Source organism: Ovis aries, chromosome X (genome assembly GCF_016772045.2).
Source record: "Ovis aries strain OAR_USU_Benz2616 breed Rambouillet chromosome X, ARS-UI_Ramb_v3.0, whole genome shotgun sequence".
Lineage (NCBI taxonomy): Eukaryota > Metazoa > Chordata > Mammalia > Artiodactyla > Bovidae > Ovis > Ovis aries.
This window is the reverse complement of record NC_056080.1, coordinates 55,450,952-55,477,011: the sequence shown is the minus strand read 5'-3', so window position 1 is coordinate 55,477,011 and position 26,060 is coordinate 55,450,952. Positions and strand designations below refer to the sequence as shown.

The 26,060-nt window shown below is 40.8% G+C and overlaps 1 protein-coding gene across 2 annotated transcripts in view; it reads left to right on the top strand.

The window, feature by feature from the left end:
• Window positions 1–26,060, top strand: part of CLCN5 (chloride voltage-gated channel 5) — a 208,782-nt gene that overhangs the window by 80,656 nt on the left and 102,066 nt on the right. The window lies entirely within an intron of this gene.

Here is a 26,060-nt window from a genome sequence, read left to right as displayed (position 1 = left end):
ACCACAATAGTAGATACAATGGTAGCTGAATTAAATTCACCAGTTCCAGTCCATTTTATTTTACTGATTACTAAAATGTCGATGTTCACTCTTGTTATCTTCTGTTTGACCACTTCCAATTTACCTTGATTCATAGACCTAACAATCCAGGTTCCTATGCAATATTGTTGTTTATAGCATCAGACTTTACTTCCACCACTAGTCACATCAATGACTGGGCATTGTTTTTGCTTTGGCTCTGTGCCTTCATTCTTTTTGGATTTATTTCTCCACTGATCTCCAGTAGCATATTGGGCACCTTCCAACCTGGGAAGTTCGTCTTTCAGTGTTGTGTCTCTTTGTCTTTTCATACTTTACATTTTCATCAGTGATGTTGGCTTGTAATTTTCTTTGTTGTGGTATCTTTGTCTGGTTTTGATATCAGGGTGGTGGTGGCCTCACAGAATTAGTTTGAAAGTTTTCCTTACTCTGCAATTTTGTGAAAAGTTTTGAGCAGGATAGGTGTTAGCTCTTCTCTAAACTTTTAGAATTCACGTGTGAAGCCATCTGGCCCTGGGGTTTTGTTTGTTAGAAGATTTTTTTAATCACAGTTTTGATTTCAGTGTTTGTGGTTGGGCCATTCATATTTTCTCTTTATTCCTGGTTCAGTCTTGGAAGGTTGTACTTTCTAAGAATTTGTCCATTTCTTCCAGATTGTCCAATTTATTGGCGTGTAGTTACTCATAGTAGTCCCTTATGATTATACATTGTCTGGTAAATTTTCCTTTTCCATTTCTAATTTTATTGGTGTGATTCTTCTCCTTTTTTTCTTAATGAGTCTATGTGATGGTTTGTCAATTTTGTTTATCATCTTAAAGAACCAGCTTTTTGTTATATTAATCTTTGCTATTGCTATTATTGTTTCTTTCATTTATTTTTCATTTATTTATGCTCTGATCTTTATGATTTTTTTTCCTTCTACTAACTTTGAGGATTTTTGTTCTTTTTCTAGTTGCTTTAGGTGTATGGTTAATTTGATTTTTTTTCATTAATTGATGTACGCTTCTATTACTGTAAACTTCTTCTTAGCGCTGCTTTTGCTGCATCCTGTATGTATTAAATTGATGTGTTTTCATTGTCATAGGCTTTTTTATTATTTCCTGTTTGATTTCTTCAGTGACGTCTTGGTGATTTATAAGCAAATTGTTTAGCCTCCATGTGTTTTGCGGTTTTTATGGTTTTTTTCCTGTAATTGTTATCTAATCTTACAGTGTTGTAGTGAGAAAAAAATGCTTGATACAATTTCAGTTTTCTTAAATTTACCAAGGCTTGATTTGTGACCCAAGTTGTGATCTATCCTGGAAAATTTTCCCTGTACAGTTGAAAAGAAAAGTGAATTCTACTTCTTTTGGATGAAATGTCCTATAGATATCAAATAGATCCATCTGGTCCAGTGTGTCATTTAAGGCTTAAATTTTATTAACTTTTTGTCTGGATAATCTGTCCATTGGTGTGAGTGGGGTGTTAAAGTCCCCCAGCATTACTGTGTTACTTCTGATTTCCCTTTTTATAGTTGTTATTAGCATTTGCCTTATGTAGTAGATGTTCCTATGTTGGGTACATATATATTTATAATTGTTATACTTTCTTCTTGGATCGATCGCTTGATCATTATGTAGTGTCCTTCATTGTCTCTTGTAATGTCTCTGATATGAGTATTGCTACTCCTGCTTCTTTTGATTTCTGTTTGCATGGAATATCTTTTTCCAGCCCTTCTGTTTCAGTCTGTATGTGTCCCTAGGTCTGATGTATCTCTTTTAGACAGCACCTATAGGGGCCTTGTTTTTGTATCCATTCAGCCAGTCTGTGTATTTTGCTTGGAGCATTTAATCCATTTATATTAAGATAATTATTGATATGTATTATCTGATTACCATTTACTGTATTCTTTTGGGTTTGTTTTTGTAAGTCTTTTCTTTCTCTTGTTTCTTCTCTGAGAATTTCCTTTAGCATTTGCTTTAATGCTGGTTTGGTGGTGCTTATCTGTAAAAGTTTTGGCTTCTCCCTAGAATCTGAATGAGATCCTTGCTGGGTAAAGTAATCTTGATTTTAGTTGTTTTTTTTTTTTTTCCTTTCATCACTTTAAGTATATCTTGCCACTCCCTGCAGCTTCTTCAGCAGTACTCTTGGGGGCATAGACTTGTATTACTGTGATATTGAATGGTTTGCCTTGGAAATGAACAGAGATCATTTTTGAGATTGCATCCAAGAACTGCATTTTGAACTCTTTTGTTTGCTATGATGGCTACTCCATTTCTTCTAAAGGATTCTTGCACACAGTAGTAGATAAAATGGTCATCTGAGTTAAATTCACCCAGTCTAGTCCATTTTAGTTCACTGATTCCTAAAATGTCGATGTTCACTCTTGCCATTTCCTGTTTGACCACTTCCAATTTGCCTTGATTCATGGACCTAACATTCCAGGCTCCTATGCAATATTGCTCATTACAGCATTGGACTTTACTTTCATCACCTGTCACATCCACAGCTGGGTATTGTTTTTGCTTTTGCTCTGTCTCTTCATTCTTTCTAGAGTTATTTCTCCACTGATCTCCTGTAGCATATTGGGCACCTACTGACCTGGAGAGTTTATCTTTCAGTTTCCTATCTTTTTGCCTTTTCATGCTGTTCACAGTGTTCTCAAGGCAAGAATACTGAAGTGGTTTGCCATTCCCTTCTCCAGTGGACCACATTTTGTCATAACTCTCCACCATGTCCCGTCCATCTTGGGTGGCTCTACACAGCATGGAACAGTTTCATTGAGTTAGACAAGGCTGTGGTCCATGTGATCAGTTTGGTTAGTTTTCTGTGATTGTGGTTTTCATTCTATCTGCCCTCTGATGGATAAGGATAGAGGCTTATGGAAGCTTCCTGATAGGAGAGACTGACTGAGGGGAAACTGGGTCTTGTTCTGATGGCAGAACAAGCATGGCAGGGCCATGCTCAGTAAATCTTTAATCCAATTTTCTGTTGATTGGTGAGGCCCTGTTGTTTCACCTGAGGCCAAACTATGGTAGCTGTAATGAAGATAATGGCTACCTCCTTCAAAATGTCCCTTGCATGCACTGCCCTAGATTGCTACAGGCTGCCATCGACCCATGCCTGTGTCAGACACTCCTGGACACTCACGGGCAAGTCTGGGTCACTCTCTTGTGGGGTCACTGCTTTTTTCTCCTGTGTCCTGGCATACACACGGTTCTGTTTGTGCTCTTCAAGAGTCTGTTTCCCCAGTCCTGTGTAAGTTCTCCCAACTCTATGGTGGGGTTAATGGCAACCTCCTCCAAGAGGGTTTATGCCATACCCAAGTTTGCTTCACCCAGAGCCCCTGCCCTTGCGGCAGGCCACTGCTGACCTGTACCTTCACAGGAGACACTCAGAGACAGTTCTGGCTCAGTGTCTGTGGGGTCTCTGCATCCTGGTGGGCACAAGGTTTGTTTGAGCCCTTTGAGTATCACTGGAAGGTACGGGGTTTGATTGCAAAGGTGATTTTGCCCCTCCTACTATCTTGCTAGGGCTTCTCCTTTGCCTTTGGACATGGGGCATCGTTTTTGGTGAGATTCAACATTCTCCAGTCAATGGTTGTTCAGCAGCAAGTTGTAGTTTTGGAGTTCTCGCAGGAGAAGATGAATGCATGTCCTTCTGCTCTGCCATCTTATGCCACAAATGCAATCTCAAAACTGAAAAATGATCTCTAATCGTTTCCAAGGCAAATCTTTCAGTATCACAGTAATCCAAGTCTGTGCCCTGACCAGTAATGCTGAAGAAGCTGAAGTTGAACAGTTCTATGAAGACCTAAAGACCTTCTAGAACTACCACCCAAGAAAGATGTCCTTTTCATTATAGGGGAGTGGAATACAAAATTAGGAAGTCATGAAATACCTGGAGCAACAGGCAAATTTGGCCTTGGAGTACAGAATGAAGCAGGGAAAAAGGGTAACAGAATTTTGCCAAGAGAATGCACTGGTCATAACAAACACCCTCTTCTAACAACAGAGAAGACTCTACACATGGACATCACCAGATGCTCAATACCAAAATCAGATTGATTATATTCTTTGCAGCTAAAATGGAGAAGCTTTATACAGTCAGCAAAAACAAGACCAGGAGCTGACTGTGGCTCAGAACATGAACTCATTATTGCCAAATTCAAATGTAAATTGAAGAAAGTAGGGAAAACAACTAGATCATTCAGGTGTAACCTAAGTCAAATCCCTTATGATTATACAGTAGAAGTGACAAATAGATTCAAGGGATTAGATCTGATAGACAGCGTGCCTGAAGAACTATGGATGGAGCTTCGTGACATTATACAAGAGGCAGTGATCAAGACCACCTTCAAAAAGACAAAGGCAAAAAGGTTGTCTGAGGAGGCCTTACAACTGGCTGAGAAAGAAGAGAAGCAAAAGGCAGAGGAGAAAAGGAAAGATATACCCATTTGAATGCAGAGTTCCAAGGAATAGCAAGGAGTGATAAGAAAGCCTTCCTCAGTGATCAGTGTAAAGATATAGAGGAAAACAATAGAATGGGAAAGATGAGACATCTAAACGGGAACATTTCATGCACAGATGAACACAATAAAGGGCAGAAATGGTATGGACCTAACAGAAGCAGAAGATATTAAGAAGAGGTGGCAAGAATACACAGAAGAACCATGCAAAAAAGATCTTCATGACCCAGATAACCATGATGGTGTGGTCACTCACCTAGAGCCATACATCCTAGAGTGTGAAGTCAAGTGGGCCTTAGGAAACATCGCTATGAACAAAGCTAGTGGAGGTGATGGAATTCCAATTGAGCTATTTCAAATCCTAAAAGATGATGCTGTGAAAGTGCTGCACTCAAGATGCCAGCAAATTTGGAAAACTCAGCAGTCAGTTTTCATTTGGAAAAGGTCAGTTTTCATTCCAATCTCAAAGAAAGGCAATGCCAAAGAATGTTCAAAGTACCGCACAATTACACTCATCTCACACACTGTCAAAGTAACGCTCAAAATTCTCCAAGCCAGGCTTCAGCAGTACATGAACCGGGAACTGCCAGATGTTCAAGCTGGATTTATAAGAGGCAGAGGAGCCAAAGATCAAATTGCCAACATTCATCAGATCATCACAAAAGCAAGAGAGTTCCAGTAAAATATCTGCTTCTGCTTTATTGACTATGCCAAAGCCTTTGACTGTGTGGATCACAACAAACTGTGGAAAATTCTTGAAGACATGGGAATACCAGACCACCATACCCTTCTCCTGAGAATCTGTATGCAGGTCAAGAGGCAACAGTTAAAACTGGACATGGAAGAACAGGCTGGTTCCAAATGGGAAAGGAATATGTCAGGACTGTATATTGTCACCCTGCTTATTTAACTTGTATGCAGAGGACATCATGAGAAAAACCAGGCTGGATAAATCACAAGCTTGAATCAAGACAGCAGGGAGAAATATCAATAACCCCAGTTATTCAGATGACACCACACTTATGGCAGAAAGTGAAGAACTAAAGAGCCTCTTGATGAAAGTGAAAGAGGAGAGTGAAAAATTTGGCTTAAAACTCAACATTCAGAAATCTAATCTCATGGCATCCGGTCCTATCACTTCATGTCAAATAGATAGGGAAACAATGGAAACAGTGGCAGACTTTATTTTCTTGGGCTCCAAAATCACTGCAGATGGTGACTACAGCCATCAAATTAAAAAATGCTTGCTCCTTGAAAGAAAACCTATGACCAACCTAGATAGCATATTATAAAGCAGAGACATTACCTTGCCAACAAGTTCTGTCTAGTCAAAGCTTTGGTTTTTCCATTAGTCATGTATGGATGTGAGAGTTGGACTATAAAGAAAGCTGAGTGCCAAAGAATTGATGCTTTTGAATTGTGGTATTGGAGAAGACTCTTGAGAGTCCCTTGGACTGCAAGAAGATCCAACCATCCATCCTAAAGGAAATCAGTCCTGAATATTCATTGGAAGGACTGATGCTGAAGCTGAAGTTCCAATACTTTGGTCACCTGATGCAAAGAGGAGACTCATTAGAAATGATCCTGATGCTGGGAAGGATTGAAGGCAGGAGCAGAGGGGATGATAGAGGATGAGATGGTTGGATGGCATCACTGACTTGATGGACATGAGTTTGAGCAAGCTCCAGGAGTTGGTGATGGATAGCGAAGCCTGCCATGCTGCAGTCCATGGCATCACAAAGAATCTGACACAACTGAGTGACTGAACTGAATTTATTTTTTACTTTAATTATTGTGTCATTTATTGCTGATAATCTGTTCTTATTTCTTCTTGAATCCTCATTAAACATTTCTTGTATCTTCTCCATACATGCCTCATCCTATTTATCTCTGACTCCATTTTATTTCCAAGATTTTGGATCATCTTTACTATCATTGCTTTGAATTCTTTTTCAGGTAGACTGCCTGTTTCCTGTTCATTTGTTTGGTCTTGTTCATTTTTTATCATGCTGCTTCATCTGGTGCATGTTTCTCCATCTTTTCATTTAGTTCAGCTTACTGTGTTTGGGGTCTCCTTTCTGCAGGCTGCATGGTCATAGTTCTTTTCATTTGTGCCTACGCCCCCAGTTGGTAGGGTTGAACCAGTGCCTTGTGAAGGTTTCCTGTTAGTGGGAACTGGTGCCTGTGTCCTGGTTGGTGGAGGTGGATTTTGTCTGTGAAGGGACAGTGTGTTTTGGGGTCTCTGTGAGTTTGGTATGGATTTGGGCAGCTTGTTTGCAAATCGGTAGTGTTATGTTCCTGGCTTTTGTTGTTGTTTTAATAGCAAAAATATTTTCATTTATGTTTTAATTTTACCTTCACTTTTTACCTCTCTGATGCTCATCCTTCTTTATGTAGATTTGAGTTTCTTTTTTATTTCTTCACTTTATTTTTAAATTTATTTATTTATTTTAATAGAGGATAATTTTTGCCATATATCAGCATGAATCGGCCATAGGTATATGTGTCTCCCCCAATTTGAACCCCTCCTCCCACTTCCCTCCTCACCCTATCCCTCTATGTTGTCCCAGAACACCAGCTTTCGGTGCCCTGCTTTATGTGTCAAACTCGCACTGGTCATCTGTTTTACATATGGTATGTATGTTTCAGTGCTATTCTCTCAAATCATCCCACTATCTCCTTTTCCCACTGAGTCCAAAAGTCTGCTCTTTATGTCTGTGTCTCCTTTGCTGCCCTGCACATAGGATTGTTGGTATAATCTTTCTAAATTCCGTATTTATGCATTAATATACAGTATTTGTTTTTCTTACTTTGAGTTACTTTACTCTATATAATAGGCTCTAGGTTCATCAACCTCATCAGAACTGACTCATATGCATTCCTTTTTATAGCTGAGTAATATTCCACCGTGTATATGTACCACATCTTCCTTATCAGTTCATCTACCAGTGGACATCTAAGTTGCTTCCATGACCTAGCTATTGTAAATAGTGCAGTGAACACTATAGCACATGTGTCCTGTATTCCTGTTTTGCTGTAGGTTTGGTGTGAGGTGTCCAGAACTGGAGTTTCCTGGCCTTTGGGTGGGGCCAGGTCTTTTTGCTGAGGGGGAGGTCTTTAGGAGAGCTCTTGCTGATTAATATTCCATGGGCTCAGAAGTTCTCTGGTGGTCCAGCATCCTCGATTTGGGTCTCCCATCTCGGAGGTTTAGTCCTGACCCCTGGCTGTAGCATACACAGGCCACGCAGCACAGAAAAGAAAGAGAAAAAGAGAGATAGCAAAGAAAAATAGAAAAAAAAAAAACACGAACAAACATACAAAGAAAAAAAGAAAGGACAGACTAAACCCTAAGGAAAATGGTAAAAGCAGCACTAAAAAGACAAGGACACAGAAAGAAACTCACACACTCACACAAAAAAAGAAAGAGTAAAAGCAGAAACCAAAAAAGAAAAAAAAGAGTAATCAAAAGAAAAGAAACCCATAAATGAAAAGAAACACTAAAAACTAGACTAGCATAAATACAAGATGATAACTATGATTTAAAAAATGCAATATAGTGAAAAAGTACTGTAGAAATAGGAAAATATAAAATAAATTTATTTTTTAAATAAAATGATTAAAAAGGGAAAGATAAATACAAATTAAAGAAATAGTAAAAAAGAACAACAATAGAACAATATGAAAAAGACAAAAATATATAGAGAGTGGGAGTAAGAATATTTTCCTGTGGCCTTAGTTGTCAATGTCCTCACCACATAGTGAGCTCCAGGCAATCTGCATACTGAGGAAGTCATCCAATATTTCTAGGAAGGTCTCTGGACCTGGGTTCAGTTGGGGTTCAGTTCAGACTCCTATCTGTCCTTACTCCAGCTTGTACTTGCTTCCAAAGTCTACAGTTGCCCCCCAAGTCCACAGCCGCAAGCCAATTGAGATTTAATACCCTTCTCCTGTGACTGTAGGAGTGAATTCCCTTCGGCCACATAGCCTCTGGTGCTCAGCATTGGTTTCGGTCCTGCTTACTTATAGGCTGCCCTCTGGCATCTGTTCTCTGCCCAGACGTGAGGGAGTGAGAGTAGTGACTGCTTAGGGCCCACTTGCTCTGTCTGCCCAGAATGGAGCAGACAAGACTGGGATGTGTGGGGAGTGCCTGTAGCGGCAGAGGCCCACAGGAATTTGCTACAACCTGAGACAGGTTGTGCCCTCTTCCAGGGGAATTGGCCATGGGTTGTGGGTCCCTCAGCAGTGGCAGGCACAGGCTACCAGGAAGGTTTCAGCAGTGACCTGTGCCTTCTTCTCAGCTGTGTCAGCCATCACATCCACCTCTGGGTCAGGGACTGCAGCCATGGCCTGTCCCATGGCCTCTGAATATTTACTCTTTAAAATAGAATTATCTCTGCTACTCTTCACCTCATTCAAATGTGCCTGAAACATTTCCTTTTTGTTTAGCATAATAGAAACTTAGAAAAATACATTAATAGTAATTATATTTTTTCCAAAAAAATTCACATGACTCTTTTTACCCTCTTCTAGTATACTACTTCATTTAGTTTTTATTTTAAATATGATTTTAAAATACTGTGCTTAGGCAAGGCAGCCTTCCTACACAAACAGTGTTTTCTAGGAGGTTCAGAGGCATTCTAAGAGGGGGAGAAAATGTTTTTAAACACTGTAGAATAATCATACTTAAAATTTTTTTGCGGTAACATATAACCAAGTGTTCCAAAATTCAGTTTAGAAAATGCTGGTCGAAGGCCTCTTTCTAAAGGAGCTGCTGGACTTGATAGTCTTTAAAATCAGAAGCTTATGTAATAAGGAAAAATGCAAGACACACTCAACAGTTAACACAGATCAAAAGCTTGAGTGCTGACAATAGAACCAGCTTATATTACCAACACATTTTTGAAATGATATATTTTCATCTTCATAGGTGCCCCCACCCCACCCTATGTCTCTAAAATATTTCAGTTAAAAGTTCATTGACATTGTCTGTTTATTGAAATTTCAAGAAATTTGACCTTTTCAGAGACTCTAGACTCATAAAGCTAAAGCTCCAATATTTTGGTCACCTGATAAAAACAGTGACTCATTGGAAAAATCCCTCATTCTGGGAGAGATTGAGGGCAGAAGGAATAGTGGGCATCAGATGAGATGACTAGATGGTATCACCGATGCAATGAACATGAACTTGGGCAACTTCCGGGAGATGGTGAGGGACAAGGAGGCCTGGTGTGATGCAGTCCATGGGGTCGCATAGAGTCTGACATGACTGGGCAACTGAACAACAACAGCCCTATAATCCTTTCTTATCTTCTGAACTTTCCAAGGTTGTTTGTGGTCTACCCTACCCTTATCCCCTTGGTGGATGGTGTAAATAACACATTTCTTACACAAGATAGGTGATATCCTATCTGGTAAGACCTCTTTCAACCAGATTCTGGGAGAGATTTGTGTATCTTTTTTGGAAAATTACTAACAATAATATACTTATATAAAAGCAGTCTATTAAACACTGCTTATTAAATCCATTAGAATCAACTCCTGACAGGTACAAGGGTTGATAATTATAGCAAGGGGGAAAAAATCATGGCCCCTTATATAAGATATCCTTGGAAGTACTTATGTACCACAAACCAACTGTTAACAAACCAGTATTGTTATAAACTTTGTATGAGGATGTTTCCAAGGCGTTATAAAACATTTTCCCTGGAAGTCCCCAGGCAGAGGCCATCTTAATTAGATTCCGTTAAATCTCAGGTAACATTGTGTTGCCTGTGCCTGTGAGAAGGAGACTCAGGGAAGCACAGCTGTTTAGATCTTTACGAAAGGCCACACCCCCTCAATGTGGCCAAAAAATTTTAACATACACTAACTCCGGTGCAGAGGGATCTCAAAGTAGAAATTGTATAGGTTAGTTTATAGATTATGCAGATTTGATGAGGTATAGATACTTAGTCTCAGTATTTATAGTGTTAGTCTTCTAGACCTTTCTTGCTTCCCATGGTTATACACCTTGCCTTCCCCTACTCCCCAGAAAAAGTCCTTCATCTTACAAGTGTTTCGGGTCCCTCACATACCTTGTTAGTCTGCTTTTACCTGTCATCCTCATTCAAGGTTTAGCTTTTCATTTTGGAGAAGTGAGGTCCCTTTGTGTCTGGCCTCCAGTAAGAAACCCTGGAGTCCTGTTTTGCCTTTTTCACCCTCAGATAGCCAGTGTACTAAACTTAGCCCCTTGTTCCACAGTGTGATTGTCCATCACCCCAGGCTAGGGGAGAATCAAATTCAGCTTCTTCACCAGATTTCCAGATTACTCCAATCTCTTTATTTCCCAAGAGACTGAATTCCCTTCCAATCAAACCCAACTAATGAACTCTGCCCTACGAAACAGCTGCTTTATTAAAAAAAAAAAATTGGAGTATAGTTGATGTACAATGTTGTGTTAGTTTCAGGTACACAGCACAGTGAATCAGTTATACATATACCCTCCTTTTTAGATTCTTTCCCCACATAGGCCATTGCTGTTGTATGGTTGCTGAGGCATGTCCGACTCCTTGTGACCACATGGACTGTAGATTTCCCAGGCTCCTCTGTCCATGGAATTCTCCCAGCACGAATACTGGAGTGGGTTGACATTTCCTATTCAAGAGGATCTTCCCAACCCAGATTGAACCTGCGTCTCCTGTTTTGGCAGGCAGATTCTTTACCACTGAGCCATGTGGAAAGCCCATATAGGCCATTACAGAGTCAAAGTAACTGCTTTCTTCATGTCGCTTCCTTATTGGTGAACCTAGGGTGATTTTCCAGTGCTTATTGTCTTGAGCATAAACTCCTCCATGTGCTTGGGTTTCAAGGTCTTGCCTTACCTCATTTATACATCTTTGTTTCCTCTTACCTCTCCTGCATACCCCAGCCCCTTGGGTCATCCTCAACCAGTGTTTCTCAAGGAGTTGTGCTGAGAGACCCACTGGTTTTGTTTGTTTGTTGGTTGGTTGGTTTAGCTTTTAGCTCATAGTGGGTTGATACTTTTACATAACACAATAAAAATCATTAGAATCAAATTAAAAAGACATAGTAAATAAAGACAAAGTAAATCAAGATATATTTATTGTTAGGATCACGAAACATCAAATTACTCTGTCAGATTGCTATAAAATGTTCTAAAATGCTTATCATTTTCTGGACTAGCCTTGGAGAACACTGGTAGTAATATTTTGGGACTGGCACAAGGTTTTGTGGGGCTTCCCAGGTGGTGCAGTAATAAAGATTCTGCCTACCAATGCAGGAAATACAGGAGACCTGAGTTCAATCCCTGGGTCGGGAAGATCCCCTGGAGAAGGAAATGGCAACCTGCTCCAGTATTCCTGCTTGGAAAATTCCATGGACAGATGAGCCTTGCAGGCTATATAGTCCATGGGGTCCCAAAGACTCAGACATGACTGAGTGACTGAGCACACACAAGGCTTTGAACTATGCTTTGAGTAGCACAGTTCTGCCTCTTGCTAATTTACACTGCCTTGCCCTTTGCTTAGATGTACCTGCCCTGGCATGGAACACCCTTTTTTTCAGTAATTTTATCCACCCATACTAGAAGACCCATATTATGTACCCACTCCTTCCTCCACTTGTGCAGCTATACTAAACCATACTGAATATACCCCTTCCTTGAACTGTTGCTGCTCTATTTACACTTAATACTGTACTGCTTAGCACCTGATTACACATCATATTTTATTTTTCTACAATTGTTCTGCCTCTATTACTAGTAATACTGTCCACCACCCTGCCTTCCTGAGTAGCCTGAGATGCTAACAAGTATAAAATATGTCTTCCAAAAAAACATTGCAAAAAATAAAAATTAAAAAAATTAAAACAAAACAAAACAAAACATTGCATCCTGCCACCTAGTCATATAAGTCCTTCAATATATATTAGTCGACTGGATCTTCTTTTATCCAAATAAAAATAACATTTTATCCCCCTAAAATGTGTCTCCCACAGTGCATAGTAGGTCCTTGATTAAAACACGTATTTTAAAAGCATATTAAGTTAATTATAGTCTGGGTACATATAAAGTACTCACCTTCCAATACCGCCCTATTACATAACCTTTTGACCACTGTGTCACAGGTTTGGTTTTGACTGTGGCACAGGTGTGGTTAGGTGTCCTGACTCACAAAGGCATTTTCTGCTGATTCAGACCAGTTATTCTCAGCCCTGATTTGATGATTCCATGCAGTGTCACGTGTTAAGAATGTTGTGAAACTTCAAAAATTGATTCCTATTTACCCAATTTCTATTAATTTTTGTTATATATTCAAATACCATGTATTACTTTTTAGAGGTTCAAGGAAACTTTAAACTAAGAGAGTATTACAGTTGCTCCAAGTTTGAAAATTGTTGAATTGGCCTATTCTAGGTTAAGTGGCCCAGTCTGCCCACCCCTTAATCAATGAATAATTTCTCCCCTATACATTTAGATTCAAGGTTGGTTCTTATTATCCGTGTGACAGCAGTCCACAAATGGTTATATTTCTGTTTCAATCAGTGAGTCTGTTTATTCCAAGTGACTGGAATGCTCTGCGATTTAAGTGTTTCTGCAGTAAAGTGTTTAATGGAGGATGCTGATAAGTTTTTTTTTTAACTTTTATAATATAACATGTATACAAAATAGCATGCAAATCCAGATGTACAGCTTGGAGATTTACTGCGAGGTGAACACGCCTGTGTAACCAAGGGTGGTGAGGATTTGACTGGGAACATTCTTCCTTTCACAAACTGAATGATGGTTTCTTAAACATATGGCATTAGTGGAAGTATCAGCCATGTAGTGTAGGGCCACCCAAGACGGATGGGTCATGGTGGAGAGTTATGACAAAACGTGGTCCACTGGAGAAGGGAGTGGCAAACCACTTCAGTATTCTTGCCTTGAGAACACCGTGAACAGTATGAAAAGGCAAAAAGATATGACACTGAAAGAGGAACTCCCTAGCTCAGTAAGTGCCCAATTTGCTACTGGAGATCAGTGGAGAAGACTCTGGAAAGAATGAAGAGAGAGAGCCAGAGCAACAACAATACCCAGTTGTGGATGTGACTGGGGATGGAATTAAAGCCCAATACTGTAAAGAGCAATATTGCATAGGAATCTGAAATGTTAAGTACATGAATCAAGGCAAATTGGAAATGGTCAAACAGCAGATGGCAAGAGTGAACATCAACATTTTAGGAATCAGTGAACTAAAATGGACTGGAATGGGTGAATTTAAATCAGATGACCATTATATCTACTATTGTGGGGAAGAATCCCTTAGAAGAAACAGAGTAGCCATCATAGTCAACAAAAGAATCCAAAAGCAGTACTTGGATGCAATCTCGAAAATGACAGAATGATCTCTGTTCATTTCCAAGGCAAACCATTCAATATCACAGTAATCGAAGTCTATGCCCCAACCAGTAATGCTGAAGAAACTGAAGTTGAACGATTCTATGAAGACCTAAAGACTTTCTAGAACTAACAGCCAAGAAAGATGTCCTTTTCATTGTAGGGGACTGGAATGCAAAAGTAGGAAGTCAAGAAACAGGCAAATTTGGCCTTGGAGTACAAAATTAAGTAGGGCAAAGGCTAACAGAGTTTTGCCAAGAGAATGCACTGGTCATAACAAACACCCTCTTCCAACAACACAAGAGAAGACTCTACACATGGACATCACCAGATGGTCGGCACCAAAATCAGATTGATTATAGTCTTTGCAGCCAAAGCTGGAGAAGCTCTATACAGTCAGCAAAAACAAGACCAGGAGCTGACTGTGGCTCAGATCATGAACTCCTTATTGCCAAATTCAGACTTAAATTGAAGAAAGTAGGGAAAACCACTAAACCATTCAGGTATGACCTAAATCAAATCCCTTATAATTATACAGTAGAAGTGACAAATAGATTCAAGGGATTAGATCTGATAGACAGAATACCTGAAGAACTATGGAATGAAGTTCGTGACATTGTACAGGAGAGAGTGATCAAGACTATCCCCAAGAAAAAGAAATGCAAACAGGCAAATGGTTGTCTGAGGAGACCTTAGAAATAGCTGAGAAAAGAAGAGAAGCAAAAGGCAAAGGAGAAAAGGAACAATATACCCATTTGAATGCAGAATTCCAAAGAATAGAAAGGAGAGATAAGAAAGCCTTCCTCAGTGATCAATGCAAAGAAACAGAGGAAAACAATAGAATGGGAAAGACTAGAGATCTCTTCAAGAAAATTAGAGATACCAAGGGAATATTTCATGCAAAGATGGGCTCAATAAAGGACAGAAATGGTATAGACCTAACAGAAGCAGAAGATATTAAGAAGAAGTGGCAAGAATATACAGAAGAACTATACAAAAAAGATCTTCATGGCCCAGACAACCACAATGGTGTGATCACTCACCTAGAACCAGACATCCTGTAATGTGAAGTTAAGTGGGCCTTAGGAAGCATCGCTATGAACAAAGCTAGTGGAGGTGATGGAATTCCAGTTGAGCTATTTCAAATCCTAAAAGATGATGCTGTGAAAGTGCTGCACTCAATATGCCAGCAAATTTGGAAAACTCAGCAGTGGCCACAGGACTGGAAAAGGTCTCTTTTCATTCCAATCCCAAAGAAAGGCAATGCCAAAGAATGCTCAAACTACTGCACAATTGCACTCATCCCACACAGTATCAAAATGATGCTCAGAATTCTCCAAGCCTGTCTTCAACAGTACATTAACTGTCAACTTCCAGGTGTTCACGCTTAATTTAGAAAAGGCAGAGTAACCAGAGATCAAATTGCCAACATCCACTGGATCATCACAAAAGCAAGAGAGTTCCAGTAAAATATCTACTTCTGCTTTGACTATGCCAAAACCTTTGATTGTGTGGATCACAACAAACTGTGGAAAATTCTTCAAAAGATGGGAATACCAGACAACCTGACCTGCCTCCTGAGATATCTGTATGCAGGTCAAGAAGCAACAGTTAGAACTGGATGTAGAACAACAGACTGGTTCCAAATCAGGAAAGGAGTATGTCAAGGCTGTATATTGTCACCCTGCTTATTTAACTTATATGCAGAGTACATTATGAGAAATGCTGGACTGGATAAAGCAAAAGCTGGAATCAAGTTTGCTGGGAGAAATATCAATAACCTCAGATATGCCGATGACACCACACTTATGGCAGAAAGCAAGGAATGAAAGAGCATCTTGATGAAAGTCAAAGAGGAGAGTGAAAAAGTTGGCTTAAAATTCAACATTCAGAAAACTAAGATCATGGTATCTGGTCCCATCAGTTCTTGGCAAATAGATGGGGAAACAATGGACACAGTGAGAGACTATTTTTCTGGGCTCCAAAATCACTGCAGATGGTGACTGCAGCCATGAAATTAAAAGACGCTTACTCCTTGGAAGAAAAATTATGACCAACCTAGATAGCATATTAAAAAGCAGAGACATTACTTTGCCAGCAAAGGTTCGTCTAGTCAAAGCTATGGTGTTTCCATTAGTCATATGTGGATGTGAGAGTTGGACTAAAAGTGAGTGCCATAGAATTGATGCTTTTGAACTGTGGTGTTGGGGAAGACTCTTGAGAGTCCCTTGGACTGCAAGGAGATCCAGCCATTCCATCCTAAAGGAAATCAGTCCTGAATATTCATTGGAGGGAATGATGCTGAAAGTGAAACTCCAATACTTTGGCCACAAGATGGGAAGAAGTGACTCACTGGAAAAGACCCTGATGCCAGGAAAGATTCAAGGTGGGAGGAGAAGGAGGTGACAGAGGATGAGATTGTTGGATGGCATCACTGACTCAATGGACATGAGTTTTGAGTCAGCTCCGGGAGTTGGTGATAGACACGGAAGCCTGGTGTGCTGCAGTCCATGGGGTCGTAAAGAGTAGGACGTGACTGAGCGACTGAACTGAATTAGTAGAAGTGTACATTTATGAATTGTAAATTGTAGTCCATATGCAGAGGTGGTGCTCAGTTGAATGAATTAAGCCTTTGATTTGTCTCATTGTTCTGAGAGCATTGATGCCATCTGTCTGGCAGCACAAATTCTGACAACTGCCCAAGTCTATAGGGTCTTTCAGTTCACTTCTTTTTTTTTGGGGAAAAAAAAACACTTTACAGTTGTTTTGAATTATATTAAGTTGTGGTTAGTGGCAAACTTATGATTTGGCTGGGTACGTCTTCTTGACTTGTGCTGTAGGATCTGCTAACGGATCTTGGTGTTGGTCTCTATAGCCTGTCCCAACCCCGCGTATTGTTTTTCCTTTTTTGCCTTTTGAATTTCAACTTGGAACAATTATAAAAACCTCCCCATATCCCCATCTTTCCATGGTTACTGTTTTTTTCTGGGCTTTCAAGTGATGGATTCTGACATACTATTTTATATATCCTACCATGGGAATAGACACAAAGCTCATAAAGTACCTTCGCTGGGAAACCTGCCCATTTTCTTCTTCAAGATCTTTTGTGGTTTGTGTGGTTGGCATTTTAATCAGTACCCACATGAAAATAACCCAGTGACCATCCAGATACATCACTGATACAATCTGTAAGACCTCTGTTTAGGAAGAAAACTGGAACAAAGAGAAAAACTACTTAAATACTATGATTTGTGTCAAGGGAAAAAAAGCCACAGTGCTAAAATCTATTGCAACACAACTAGCACTTTGCTATTACAATATGCTGAGTGTTCTGGCTTCCTTTCCCCCCAGCAGTAATTTCTTAAGTCAATGATACATTAACTTTGCAGCAAGCCAGCAACTTTTTTTTAAAGATTGTTTTTAATGCAGGTAATTTGCTTTCTCTTATGATTAATTGAGGAACATGTTGAAATCTAAAGGTTTGCATACATGTGGAGCTATAATTTTTTCCTTGGTTTATAACATAGTTAATTAAGTTCTCCTGGCCCATAAAAACCTAACTGCTGCAGTTACTTTTAGGCAGAGTACAGAAGAGCATGTGACTAGTGTGTTGTTGTTTTCTTAAGGGCTTGTTACTTGGTGGCTGATAGGATAAGCAATACAGTAACTTAAATGGATTTAAGCATACAGTAAGACAGATTAGGAAGTGAGACCTTCCCCCGCCCCTTGAACTTCTGACATTAGAGAAAGATGTGCTGGGCTCCAGTGGATTTAGGTGTTTTCCTCCCTTGGCTTGCCAAGATTCTAGCCATTGAGGGTTTCCTTCCCACACCCACCTTCTCTACCACCAAGGTCAGCCTCTGAGCAGCATTTACCCAGGGACCTGAAGAGGAAAGGTTTCCAGTTGTCCTTGCTTTTTAGTTTAAAGGCTTTGTTTAGTCTGACTGCTAGGAGGCAAGGTTGGGGAGCAGTTTTTCACATTTAAGGGAAGTATTTAGCTATATTTTATGGTCCTTTGTTACTGAAGTTCTCAAGTTACAGACTTTTAGTATGATATGTATGTGTTTTTTTTTTTTTACATATCATGTGTTAAAGGCAAGGAGACGGGTAGGGAGATGGACCAGAGTGTCGTGACTTTCTTGGGCCCTTCGAGATTCACTGTGTGATCACTGAAGAGAGAAATTAGAGCAGGGGCTTTCATATTAAATAATATAGTTTGAATGCTAATTATTGTGTACCCAAAAAACATTTCTTGAGTACTCACTATGTGCCTACTACTGTGAAATAGGATATAAGAGAAAAATGCCCTAAACCTAGCTTCTCTGGGCTTATTATTCAGGAAACAAGGAGGGAGGTAAAGGATGAAAATATGATCAAGAAGAAAGTAGCATTGTCCAGTGGGTATTAGGAAAAGCAGGGTGTCATCAAAGTGAGACTTGAGCTGAGCCTCTAAAACAATTAGCAATTGGACATGTAAAAAGGGGAGGTGACCGTCCAGTCTGGTTCAGTAACGCAAGTCTGGTCAGGTGTGGGTGGGGGTCGACCATGAGGAAATTGGCTTTACTGAGCAAGAAAATGGAAGAGATTCTGAGAAGCAGAGCAGAGGAGTTGAGATTGAATGTGGCAGGGAGGGGACTGGTCTTGGAGAGGAATAACAGATCATGAAAAGTGTAAAGGAGCCAGGGCCAGACTCCAGTGAGAAAGGTGGGGATATAAAGTAGAGGAACAAATATGAAACATCACAAACCAGGAAGTTCCAACTTGGTAACCGATTAAATATAGAAATGACAGTAGGAAGGAGCAAAAGATAATTAACATTCTAAAGTGGCAAGCTCAAAATAGCAATGGTGACTGCAGGTAACTTGGAGGGAAGGAAATTTGCTTTGGGGAAAAGTAATGAGTTTAGCTTTAGTGTCAACCTTTTTATTCTGTGATAAATGGTTTCAAATATCCTGTGGCTTGAATGGGAGAGCAGGAATAGATACTTAGAATTTGTGTGAGAATAATGACATCTGAAACCCAGTTACCCAGTTAAACAAGACTGGGTAAATTTTTCCACCAAGTTTCAGCAGATTGTTTTCTCCCCCAAACAAATGTTTGGTCATATCACCATGAGTATGAAGCAGCTAAGATGCAGAGGTGTCAGCCACTTGCTTTAATATTCACTTAAGTCAGTGACAGGGTTAGAACTAGGATCCAGTTCCTCAGGTTGGTTAATATGTTTTTTAAATTTTTTTTCTCTAGCCCATTGAGAGACAAAGGATTAACATTCCACTTTGTGTATCTTATGTCTTGGACCCAAATTCAGATCAAGACTTATTCATAAGCTTACATTTTTGAATTATAGAGTGAGGTGTAGGTGGTATCTGTCAGGCTAGTAGTCGACACGCCTCGGGTGGGTGGTTAGGTAGAACACTGACTGAAGGATGGAGTGTGTGTGTGTGTCCCCAAACCTGACACACCCTGAAATCTTCCTGAATTAGTAAATCATTTTATCAATATCTTCTTGCCCAGTAATGGGGAAGGGGAAGTAATTTGAAGAGCTGCTGATAAAACATTTTTCGGGCCTCGTAATGGCAGTACTTCAAACAGAATCAGAGCAGCTGTACTTAGCCTAAATGCAAACAGATTCATTTCACAGATAGTTATGGACTTCTACCCTGCATTTGAGGCCTCCAAGTGAAGTTAAGGTCAGTCTCTTCCCTCTGGGGGAGATAAGGCACAGTGCAAATAACTGGAATGCAGGGCTGAATATGTGTAGGTGCTATGGGAGCTAGTCAGAGGACAGACTGTCTTAGAGTAGGTTCTTGGAAGAAATGTAGAGTGCAGAGGCCTGACAGCTATTGAAAAAAGCATAAATGAAGAGATAATAACTCTATTCATTCTGCCAGTCCTCCAAGTTGTAAGACGTAATTAGTTTATGTACCGAATGAATGGTGTAACTGTGTCTATTTTTAGAGGGGACTTGAGCTCATGAGTCAAGTCCTTCCAAGTTGTCGTTTTTTGTTTAAATTTCTCTTGAGCAATAAAATAAAATCCACTTAACTGCCAGTTTTATCATGTGTTATATCTTGGCTTTCGAGCTACGGGGGTTGGGAAATGAGAGGAAAATTTAATGTTTCATATTGGGAACACCAGCACAGATAGGTAGCTTGCCCATGATTCAGAGTAGCAAAAGTATTTTAAATGCATTGGTACCTGTGGAGCAAACAACATTCTTTTATTTTATTATTGTTGGTTAGTTGCTAAGTCATGTCTGAGTCTTGCGACTCTATGGGCTGTAGCCTGCTAGGCTCCTCTGTGCATGAACTTTCCCAGGCAAGAATACTGGAGTGGGTTGCCATTCCCTCCTCCAGGGAATCTTCCCGACCCAGGGATTGAACATGCGACACTCCTGCATTGGCAGGCAGATGACCACTGACCCACCAGGGAAGCTAGATTCTTTTGTTTAGTGCTTTGCAATACAACGTGATCATTTCAGTAAAGGATGCTAAGATCCCAAATACATAATGCTTTATCTGTGTGTTAATGCTGGAACCTTTGGCATTTTCTGGAACCTTTGGCATTTCATGCCTCTGTTTAATCATCCAGGTTCTGGATGATTAAAGCATCCCTCATGCCCATCACATTTATATTGGCTCAGCCACCACCCTTGTCAAGCCTTTCAGAACATTGTCATAAGACTCGCTGCATAGAGCTAGTTGCCAATTCCTGCTCTTGGAATGTACAAAATTGCTTCTCACCACCCTGCCCAGCATCACTTCCTCTCAGTTGTGAGAGCTGAGCTTTTAAATTGATTCCCTTTGTGCCAATCCATATTTCTACTTGCTGCTAGACTAAACTTCCTGAAGGAACATTTTGTTCTCCAACTTATAAAATGCTGGGAACTGCCCATTGCCTGAAGCTGTGTTTTGTAGGCATCCTAGTCATTTGTATAGTGCCTTCACAATCTTCATGTCCATCTGGACTTGTTATCTTCCTTTGAATCAGCTCATTTAAAAAATCTTTCTTTTTGTCCTATCTCAGGCAATAAAATCCATACAGACTTGAACTGGGGTTAGTTTTAGTGCATTACTCTTGACATTCAAGCAGACGCACTAAGAGTTCCCTCTCCAGAGTGGTTACTCACCGCACTGATGTGCAATTCGTTATTATTCTTGCCGCATTTAAGGACCACAACATGTTCTTGGCTTTATTCACCCTCATCTTCCTGGCAGAACTCTCCACGCCAGCTAAACTGGTTTATTTGTGGCCTCTTGGTAGCATCTCCCACCTTCTGGAATACCTTCCTCTACCTCCTCTTCCCCTTGATCTGTCAGCATCTTTCCCATTTTCTTTGGTTACTCTTCACACCAGCCTATCTGGTCTGCAGCAGTGTCTCTCCTCTTTAAATCCCTGCCTTTTACATCTACTGCCTTATATCACTAGTTAGGCATTTCATTTTATCTGGCTTAAGTCTGTCCTTACAGCATCACAAAGACTGAGCTGGGATAGAACTCAGAGAACTTTGCCTAGAACTTTCTTGATGTAAAGACTCTAAGCTCGCATTATACATATCAAGCCCCAAATGTACAGCTCCTTTTTAAGGTTTTCTGCACTCTGTGCTGTGCTTAGTCACTCAGTCGTGTCTGACTCTTTGTGACCCCATGGATTGTAGCCCGCCAGTCTCCTCTGTCCATGGAATTCTCCAGGCAAGAATACTAGAGTGGGTAGCCTTTCACTTCTCCAGGGCGTCTTCCCAGCCCAGGGATTGAACCCAGGTCTCCTGCATTGCAGGTGGATTCTTTACCACCCGAGCCACCAGGCAGGCCCTTTCTGTACCCTGGATGCCATTAAATATGCTATTGTCTCATTTCTCAGGAGCTCATTATCTAGCTTATCCTGCTGATCTCCAGTGTTTCCCACAGAGCCATCAGAAATCACCACTTTATCATCTCACCTCCTGTGGGTCGTGTTCCTGTTGAACAATCTGTGCCCTTCACCCTTTTCCTCAGTGCCTTACCCTTACCTCCTGAACACATTATGTACAGCCTTCTCGGCCTCCAGTTCATTTCACCACTTTTTCCTTTACTTCCACATTTTATCGGTGAACATTTTTAATGGAAGATTCCACCTCCAGATCTATTTCCTTAGTTCTCTGTTTCTCTTTCACTTAGCCCCAGGTCCAGGCAGGTCTACCCTCTTTTAGCAGCTCCTGGCCCCAGACAAGGAGAAGGTGAATGGTTGGTGGCCCTGCTCACTTACCCTCCCACTACCTGCCACTGCACGGGCCCCTGCACATCCCTGTATAGAGGGGTGGACCGTCTCATGAGCAGCCCCACAGAAAAGGTGCAGAGAAACAAGACTTCTCACCTCAGACCTATAAGCATACCCACTGTCTGACCTGCTTGCCACCTCATGAGCCTTATGTATGTCAGTGTGTGAAATTAAATATATTTTTAATTTAAAAAATATTAAAATTTTTCTAATTAAAAAAATATTTAACAGAGTGTGACATTTTCTCAGCCCCCCTCCCACACTGAAAGTTTGCAGCAAATGAACCTTTCCATGTCTCCTCACACAGAGAACTCGAGAGAAGAGCCTTCTGACCCCATCACCCTTTTATATAGCTTGACCCAGAGAGAGCAGACTTTCCAAATTCCACCCGCATCTGTGGAGTTTGCAGAAATGAGCCTTCGCCCAGCAGGCAGGACAGAGATTTCTTTATGCCTTTCTCATAGGCATGGTGCATGAGACTGAACTTTATTACAGTGACAGCCTGTCTGCTCTAACACGTACAGATGATGCACGCCAGTGGGTGAGAAGAGGAGGCGGCGCCTGATTATCCGCTGCCTCTCTGTACCTGTGTCAGTACACGTCCTCTGTCTGTGAAGAGCAGCAACCTCCTGACCTGTTGGGGCTCTCTGGCCTCACATGGTGGGTGTGAGCTGTCTCAGGTCCCCTCCCACATACAAGCTTTACAGGTACACACCCTTTCTGAGCTGTGCCCTGTCTCTTACACCCAGCATGCCTTAAAGTTCCCTTCCCACAAGCATGCTTTGTAGGACAAGCAGTGAACTTAAAAAAATTGACTCAGAGTCACAGGCACATATGTGTTCAGATGTGTATACAAACATACACATACATGAAGTGAGTGAGAAGAATCCTTCTGACTGTTAGTATTTGGCTTGTATGGTAGGTGTATGGAAGAATAAGTTATTAATATCTGCCTCTCTTAACTTAGTGGGGAAAACCAAAGGATCAGAAACCAGAGTTTATCCTTCAAAGATGGCAGGGAATTTCTAAACTTTCATCTGTTGGCCAAAAAGATTGAAGACTAAAGAAAAAATGTCAAGGTGACTATACATTGAGTTCTTTATGGTAAGCATTGTCAAGCAACTGACATGTAAGGAAAAGAATGTTGAGAATCTCCCTACAGTTAATATTTTCTTGCTTAGTCTATCCATGAAAAGCCTTTCAGTTGTTTCAAAGATTTTAGAACTTTGTTCAAATGATAAGTATATACATCATGAAAATAGTATAAATATTTGTTTTAACATTTTATAAGATTCATCAGTAAGCATTCTTATACCTGTCCCATCTCTGCCTCTGCTCCCCGCTCAGTCCTCCCACTGTCAATGCAAGAGTACAAGCCTCTTGAATAGTCCTACTGTCTTTTCCATCTTGAGCATGCAGGAGTATGAGCTTGTTTTTTCTTAAGCATGTTTCCCCAAACACACACACACACACACAGACACACAGACACACACACACACACACACACACAGAGTGAGCCTGCTGACAGTGTATTCTCTCTATTACATGTCCTGTTTGTTGGTGTGTGTTTTCCCGCCCCCATCCCACTTGCCTCTCTCTCATATCCTGCACTCCTCTTTCTTTCTTTCACCTGCATACATACCTAGTCTATGTGTAAGGAGACACTTCATCCCATTTCATCCAGTCTTGTTGGACTGTGGGACTTCTAGTGCTGCCCACCTCCCATCCCATGCATGACTTAAATGAATGTAAAATTCACCTTGTTGTTACACTCTCTCAATGCACGCATTGCTTATGCTACAGTGCCAGCCTCCCTATTACTCCTTTCTCAAGCGTGCCCCCTGCCAACTATGACAGCAACTTGAGCCTTCCTATTATATACCCTTAATTTTTCTCTCTTCTATTTCCCCTCTCCTTTTCCCATACATGTGTGCCCAGGATGTGTAGAAAACTTAGTCCTTATCACCTGTGGTTCTCATATGTGGATGGGTACACACAGCTTGGAGTTTGGTGGTTTGGTGTGCCATCTTGGCAGTCAGATGGCCTGTGGCAGAATCCTGCTGTGATCCCTTAAAGCTTTGTGATCCTGGACAAGCAACTTTTCCTCTTGGTGTCTCAAATTCAACTATATATGCATATATATATATATAAACTGAAAAGAAAATTGAAAAATTAAAGAATGGAAAGGCACTCCCTCCTTCCTTGACCCTACAAACTCCTCCAGTTTCTCCCCATTTTTAAATTTTATTTATATGTATATGTTTTAGTTTCTCCCCATTTTTCAGTTCCACTTTATAGAAAAATTCCTTGAAAGAGCTGACTCCATTCATGCTTCTATTGTCTCTTGAACACTCTCCCATTAAGCCTTTAATCCTCACCACACCACTGAAATTACTCTTGTTACAGTCCCCAGTGCTCCTTGCACCCCTCAGTTCATTGGGCAATCTCATCATCTTTCTTGATGGATTCACACAGTTGTTCACTGCCTCTGTCTGGTTTCTGGAACTCCAGTCTCTCGGTTGGTTGTCCTTTTCCACACCAGCCTCTCTTTCTCAGTTTCTCTCTCTTTTTTTAATTTTTATTTTTACTTTATTTTACTTTACAATACTGTATTGGTTTTGCCATACATTGACATGAATCCACCACGGGTGTGTTTCCTCCTCTTTCTTTATGAATTCTAAGCCTTAGAGAGAGACACAGGGCTTAGACTTTGGATGATTTCTTTCTACTTATCATTACTCCTCAGAGATTCTCATCTTCTCCTGTGGCTCTTCACACCATCCTGTGTGGATGGCTTCCATATTTATATTTTCAGATTGGACCTCTCCCTCTCTCCCCTACTTTTTCCCCATCCTTCCCCCTTCCCCCTCCTCCCCCTGCCTCTCCCATCTAGTCTGTTTTTGTCTCTTTCCTCTCACTCTTCCCTCTTCCCATACTCAGCTTTCTTCTGACCCCTCCCCCCTGTGCAGTTTGAGCCAACTGGGCAGCCTTTCCCTTGGATCCAGCCACCACCACACTTGCAGAGTGCAGGGACACAGGCCTGCAGGAAAATGGGCCCAGGCCCTGGCCTTGTTTTTCTACCTTGCCCACCCATGGCTTAGTACTCCACATTCTTTTTGCATCTTATTTGGGGTGTATACACACACACACACATTCAGGAGAGTGAATCAGCTCACCTTTTGCTTGCCTCTTTTGCCTGGTGGAGGGCGAGCTTCTGAAACCATTGCTGATATGCAGGAGGGAACTTTGGCTTACCTTACTCTCATGCCAGTGAATAAGACTTGTCTTCTGCTCTTTCTATCTCATACCCTTTGCCTGCAGAAAGCTGTACTTTTTGAATCTCCTTCCTGAGATCTGCCACCAAAGAGAATCTTCTTAGCAAGTTGATCACTTCTCCCTCTGAGACTCTTCTGCTCTGTCTTCCCACACCCGGACCATACCACATGCCAGAGAATGAAACTCCCTGTTGCTTCCAGCACATATGGAACCCACATCCCCTCCACCTCATTCACTCACACCCACACATCCTCCCCTCCCTGCAGCACGAAGGGAATGAGGCCCCTGCTTATTGCCTTAGGCGTCCTAGGATTCCTGTTCTTTGTCTCCATCATATGCATACAATTGAGCCTGTTTTGGGGGGGGGTGCTCTTTCTAAACAGCAGCCTGTAAGATTCTGAACTTTCTTAACCCTGTGTCCTCTCTGCACTTCCTAGTGTTAGTTCATCTATAAAACAGAGAGACTGATGATTACCTTGTAGATATTTTATGGGGATTTAATGAGTTAATATATGAAAAGCACTTGGAACAGTGCCCTCTAAATAATAAATGCCATACTGGTGTTTGGAATAAAAAGAGAAAGAAAGAAGGAAAATGGAAAAAATAGGTAATAGATAGTGAACACTCTTGAAGGTACATATCGTGCATTAAATATGTACAATATGA